The sequence below is a fragment of the Larimichthys crocea genome, chromosome XXI, assembly GCF_000972845.2.
Source record: "Larimichthys crocea isolate SSNF chromosome XXI, L_crocea_2.0, whole genome shotgun sequence".
Taxonomy (NCBI): Eukaryota; Metazoa; Chordata; class Actinopteri; family Sciaenidae; genus Larimichthys; species Larimichthys crocea.
The window spans coordinates 12,022,895-12,028,518 of record NC_040031.1 but is presented as its reverse complement, the minus strand read 5'-3'; the positions used below and the strand labels follow the sequence as shown (position 1 = coordinate 12,028,518).

At 39.2% G+C, this 5,624-nt stretch overlaps 5 non-coding genes across 5 annotated transcripts; all 5 read right to left on the bottom strand.

The window, feature by feature from the left end:
• Window positions 1-255: 255 nt before the first annotated feature.
• LOC113744284 (U4 spliceosomal RNA) lies at window positions 256-395 on the bottom strand. Its single transcript, XR_003461417.1, has one exon. It is a non-coding gene; the product is annotated as a U4 spliceosomal RNA (small nuclear RNA).
• A 786-nt stretch (window positions 396-1,181) lies between these two features.
• Window positions 1,182-1,321, bottom strand: LOC113744273 (U4 spliceosomal RNA). Its single transcript, XR_003461410.1, has one exon. It is a non-coding gene; the product is annotated as a U4 spliceosomal RNA (small nuclear RNA).
• A 560-nt stretch (window positions 1,322-1,881) lies between these two features.
• LOC113744252 (U4 spliceosomal RNA) lies at window positions 1,882-2,022 on the bottom strand. The gene has a single exon (XR_003461391.1). It is a non-coding gene; the product is annotated as a U4 spliceosomal RNA (small nuclear RNA).
• A 433-nt stretch (window positions 2,023-2,455) lies between these two features.
• Window positions 2,456-2,595, bottom strand: LOC113744255 (U4 spliceosomal RNA). The gene has a single exon (XR_003461394.1). It is a non-coding gene; the product is annotated as a U4 spliceosomal RNA (small nuclear RNA).
• Window positions 2,596-3,093: 498 nt separating this feature from the next.
• LOC113744259 (U4 spliceosomal RNA) lies at window positions 3,094-3,233 on the bottom strand. The gene has a single exon (XR_003461398.1). It is a non-coding gene; the product is annotated as a U4 spliceosomal RNA (small nuclear RNA).
• Window positions 3,234-5,624: the final 2,391 nt, after the last annotated feature.

The window sequence follows — 5,624 nt, the reverse complement described above, 5'->3', positions numbered from 1 at the left end:
TTAGTAATCATTTCTGGCTGAATGACACTAAAGGTGTTTTCCAAAGAAGAAACAAATGAAGTTATCAGACCAGCTCATCAGGATAGTACCTGTTTATTTTCCTGACATCTTCAAAAACAAGTTAGAAAGAACAATAGTCTGCAGATGTGTCTACACTTGACAAGATAGTGTAACAGTTATTGTCTACAGACCACTGCCACAATACAGGACAGTTAGTATTATAGCTGCTTTTTATTACTGTTAACAAGTCATCAGTCTCTTCAGAGACCATCAAAAATTGCCATTGCTGACTATGTTTCAAGTCATCAAGGCAGGAATTGGGTAAAGTTTTCAACTAGCAATAATCGCGCCTCGGATAAACCTCATAGGCTACGATACTGCCACTGCAAAAGGATACTGAAGCTCTGTCACAGAGGGGGTGTCTGTTACATCTACATACCCCTCTGTTAGGGTTGTACACATGCATACTGCACAGTGACTGGACAGGAAACCAGTTATAGACATGGATGATACTTTGATAATAACTGTTTAAGATATATAACTTAGATTGTATTCAAATAGAGTTAAACTGTGGGTTACTAAATGTTATTGAACTATCTTGTCAGCCGTTGACTGTGAGAGTGCTTCATATGTTCAGGTCAACATTGTGATATTAGTAATCATTTCTGGCTAAATGACACTAAACATGTTTTTTAAAGAAGAAAAAAATTCTTATTTATAGATCACTGCTATAATCCACGGGCATAGCCTTTCAGCTGCACTCTGTTACTTTTAACAAGTCATCAGTCTCCTTAACCCTTTGCAGTCTGAGCCCATTTTGGCCGATTTCAAATACTTTTGATTTTGCCTTTACAGAACACTTAAAAAAATGTTTGTCAGCTGTTGACTGTGAGAGTGCTTCATATGTTTAGGTCAACATTGTGATGTTAGTAATCATTTCTGGGTGGATGACACTAAAGATGTTTTCCAAAGAAGAAAAAAATGAAGTTATCAAACCAGCTCATCAAGATAGTACCTTTTTATTTTCCTGACATCTTTGAAAACAAGTTACAAAGCTAAAAGTCTGCAGATGTGTCTACACTTCACAAGATAGTGTAACAGTTATTGTCTACAGACCACTGCCACAATACAGGACAGTTAGTATTATGGCTGCTTTTTAATTACTATTAACAAGTCATCAGTCTCCTGAGAGACTAACAAAAATTGCCACTGCTGACTATGTTTCAAGTCATCAAGGCGGGAATTGGGTAAAGTTTTCAACTAGCAATAATCATGCCTCGGATAAACCTCATAGGCTACGATACTGCCACTGCAAAAGGATACTGAAGCTCTGTCACAGAGGGGGTGTCTGTTACATCTACATACCCCTCTGTTAGGGTTGTAAACATGCATACTGCACAGTGACTGGACAGGAAACCAGTTATATACATGGATGATACCTTAATAACTGTTACAGATATAAATTAGGGAACTTGTATGACATTTACTGATTTGTGTGGTCTGCCTTTCTTTTCTTAGACAAAATGCAGTTTCTACATGAAATGCTCTTTAACTTTTATGAGAAAAGGCACTTTGTGTAATAGAAAACAAATTATTGGTCCATGACAAATAATAGACTGTTGAATAATAAATGTTTTTTTTCACCCCATGTTTCCATAGATCCACTGTGCTTTATAATTAGCGCCATCTGGTGGACAAATACAGAAACTGAAAGTGAACAGTCCAAAATAAAAAAATCCTCTGACAAACTTCATGTAATTAAAAACAAATATATCTTCTTTGGAAAATACTGTAAGCACTCTCAACCATGGATCAACAGGAGAACAAAAAAATGCACATATTGAAGTTCTGCTTTATTTATTGCTCTCAACCAACTACAAGTCTCCTTGGAGACTATCAAAAATTGCCGTCGCCGACTATATTTCAAGTCGTCTAGGCGGGGTATTGGGTAAAGTTTTCAACTAGCAATAATCGCGCCTCGGATAAACCTCATAGGCTACGATACTGCCACTGCGCAAAGCTGACGGCCTCTCTGCAGCCACACACAGGTCTCTCCGGACGATACACCTCTTTGTTATGGTGGCAACGTGGGCGGGACTTCAAGTGACGAGCTTACAACATGTCGTTAGAAATATGAACAAGATCAACTGGTTCATTACCAGAGAACAGACACATGGACTTTATGAACCTGTCTCCATCAAAGTGAAGACAACTGAGTTAACACACAGGAACTAAAACTATAGTTGTTAACTATTCATTTAGATAGTTTTTATTTATGACACATTATCAGTCTCTCTCAAAAACAGGTTAGAAAGAACAAAAGTGTGCAGATGTGTTTACTATTGATAAGATGCTGTAACTGTTACATTGTAACAGTTACTGTTTGTGGACCACTACCACAATACAAGCTAGTGTATTTCATAGCTGTCCATCATTACTTTTAACAACTCATCAGTCTCCTGAGAGACTAACAAAAATTGCCACTGCTGACTATATTTCAAGTCATCAAGGCAGGAATTGGGTAAAGTTTTCAACTAGCAATAATCACGCCTCGGATAAACCTCACAGGCTACGATACTGCCACTGCAAAAGGATACTGAAGCTCTGTCACAGAGGGGGTGTCTGTTACATCTACATACCCCTCTGTTAGGGTTGGAAACATGCATACTGCACAGTGACTGGACAGGAAACCAGTTATATACATGGATGATACTTTGATAATAACTGTTTAAGATTTATAACTTAAATTGTGTTTAAATAGAGTTAAAATGTGCGATAATAAATGTTACTGAACTAACTGGTCAGCTTGATTGTGAGAGTGCTTCATATGTTTAGGTCAACATTGTGATGTTAGTAATCATTTCTGGCTGAATGACACTAAAGGTGTTTTCCAAAGAAGAAACAAATGAAGTTATCAGACCAGCTCATCAAGATAGTACCTGTTTATTTTCCTGACATCTTTGAAAACAAGTTACAAAGGTAAAAGTCTGCAGACGTGTCTACACTTGACAAGATAGTGCAACAGTTATTGTCTACAGACCACTGCCAAGTCAGTATTATAGCTGCTTTTTGTTACTGTTAACAAGTCATCAGTCTACTGAGAGACCAACAAAAATTGCCACTGCTGACTATGTTTCAAGTCATCAAGGCAGGAATTGGGTAAAGTTTTCAACTAGCAATAATCGCGCCTCGGAAAAACCTCATAGGCTACGATACTGCCACTGCAAAAGGATACTGAAGCTCTGTCACAGAGGGGGTGTCTGTTACATCTACATACCCCTCTGTTAGGGTTGTACACATGCATACTGCACAGTGACTGGACAGGAAACCAGTTATATACATGGATGTTACCTTAATAACTGTTACAGATATAAATTAGGGAACTTGTATGACATTTACTGATTTGTGTGGTCTGCCTTTCTTTTCTTAGACAAAATGCAGTTTCTACATGAAATGCTCTTTAACTTTTATGAGAAAAGGCAGTTTGTGTCATAGAAAACAAATTATTGGTCCATGACAAATAATAGACTGTTGAATAATAAATGTTTTTTTTTTCCCCACCCCATTTCATACTTTGTTGTTCTCTGAGTTTCTTTATGACTAGACAAAATAACACCATTCATGTAGACACACTGTACATTATAAAGATTTCCTTCTGTAGTCATTGTTACGTACTTAAGCAATACAGTTTTCTGGTCACAGTGCAATGTACTTACCCGAACAGCAGAGGGCCCTCTGAAACAGGATATGGGATGGTGACTAGAAGTCATAAATTTGTGTAAAACAAGATTAAACACAGATTCTTAGCCAAGTGAAAAACTATTTCTAATATGAATTTAAAGATATAAACAAATCAGTGTTGCAATTTAAAGTTTGACTTTAGTTTTTGCGACTTGATGATGATTGCTGCATCACGAAAGCGTGTGTGCTTCATTTTTTTTTCTCTTGTGATTGATATTCTGCTCGTAAAGTGAAAGCAACATTTGCGCAGTCGTGTTTACCACCCTGTAGAGAACCGTAATTGCAGTGATCTCTGATTAGAAGAGGGTTTAGGCAGTCACAGGGGTGGAAGGGGTAATCAAATCAGTCTTCTCATGAAGGCAGATGAGCTCAAAGCCTCTCTTCACCCTGTAAACACTCCTATACCCTCACTGTCATATAAGCACACTTTATTTTCTCAAGCTCTCCACACTTGTGTGCTGACATGTACTTTTTTAGCTTTATTCCCATATACGTGATCTTTAAAACATGGTAACTGAAGAGTCATGGTAGCAGTGAGGGCATGTTGCTCACCTTATCCTCATAGGGTCACGTGGGGTTGGACCTATACCGCTGAGTTTGGGCAGAGGCGGGGTACACCCTGGACAAGTCACCAGCTCATCACATTCAAACCTACGGGCATTTTAGAGTCCACAAATGGATCTATTCGGTGCTGACCTTTGGATGGTGGGAGGAGCCGGAGTACCCAAGAGAACCCACGACCCAGGGGAGAAATGGCACACGCAACCTCCACAACGCTAGGTGACAGTGCTAACCGCTGCACCACAGTGGTGCCCCCATGTTGTCACATTCCAGTTGAAGTGCTTCATATCATTCTAATCATATAAAGCTGCAATCGCAGTATCACACCCAATGAAACAGACTCTGTAAGATTTGGGTTTTTGTATATGTTTATCTGGCTATCTCAAGGTTTAAATGCGTGTTTATGTTTTAGGATGTTTCAGCAATCATAATCCGGATTTCGAGTGTTCAGTAATGTGATTAATGTAACCAACTCTGCTTGTTATATATCTTTAACTTAACCCGGTTGATTCAAATTGTGGGCAACTGATCATGCTTTTCAGACAATGAACATTTATAAAGGTGAAAAGAAGGCTTGAAAGATGATGAAGTCAATATTTACATAATTACCCGACACCGGCTTTTTGCCATTTAATCTTCATTCAGTGTGACCATGAGGCACTTCTTTACATCACTGAGCATTGATCGTCCGCACCAAATGGATTGCGTTAGGGTCACGTTCCGTGGTGGTCTTCTTTGACCTGCATAGACCTGTGGTTTTGTACTGTTAAGATGGAATTACGTTATGCGGACAGAGATGTGAGAGAAGCAGGAGTGCCCTTGAAATTGTCACACACACACCACACACACACTAAACACCCACACTCTACGTCCCTGATGGTGAAAACATGAAATGGCAAGATGGGCTTTGTTCTACGTTCCACGACGCTGGAGCATGGCCAAACATAAAGACAATTGCACAGCGTCACAGGCTATTTCTAGGTAACCATGTGAAGGGCCGACAATCCTATGACACCAAGTGTATCTTCTTCCCTGCCGCTCTCTCATCTGTCGCTCAGGTCTTTGAGGAAATGTGTTAGAATATTCTCTCCCTGTGAACTGGTTTTACTTGCCAGGTTTAGACAGTTGTGGAACACCATCACGTCATAGAAATTAAGTCCCCCTCATCTCCTCGCGCTGTAGAATAAAGTCCAGGCAGGCTCGTATACTAAATGTATTACACCAGTAGGATGGATTAATAAGAAAAATATCGGCAGTAGAGTGCACAAAAGCTTCTACTTTTAAACATACCGGGATTAACTGTTGGCTTCAAATTTTCCTAG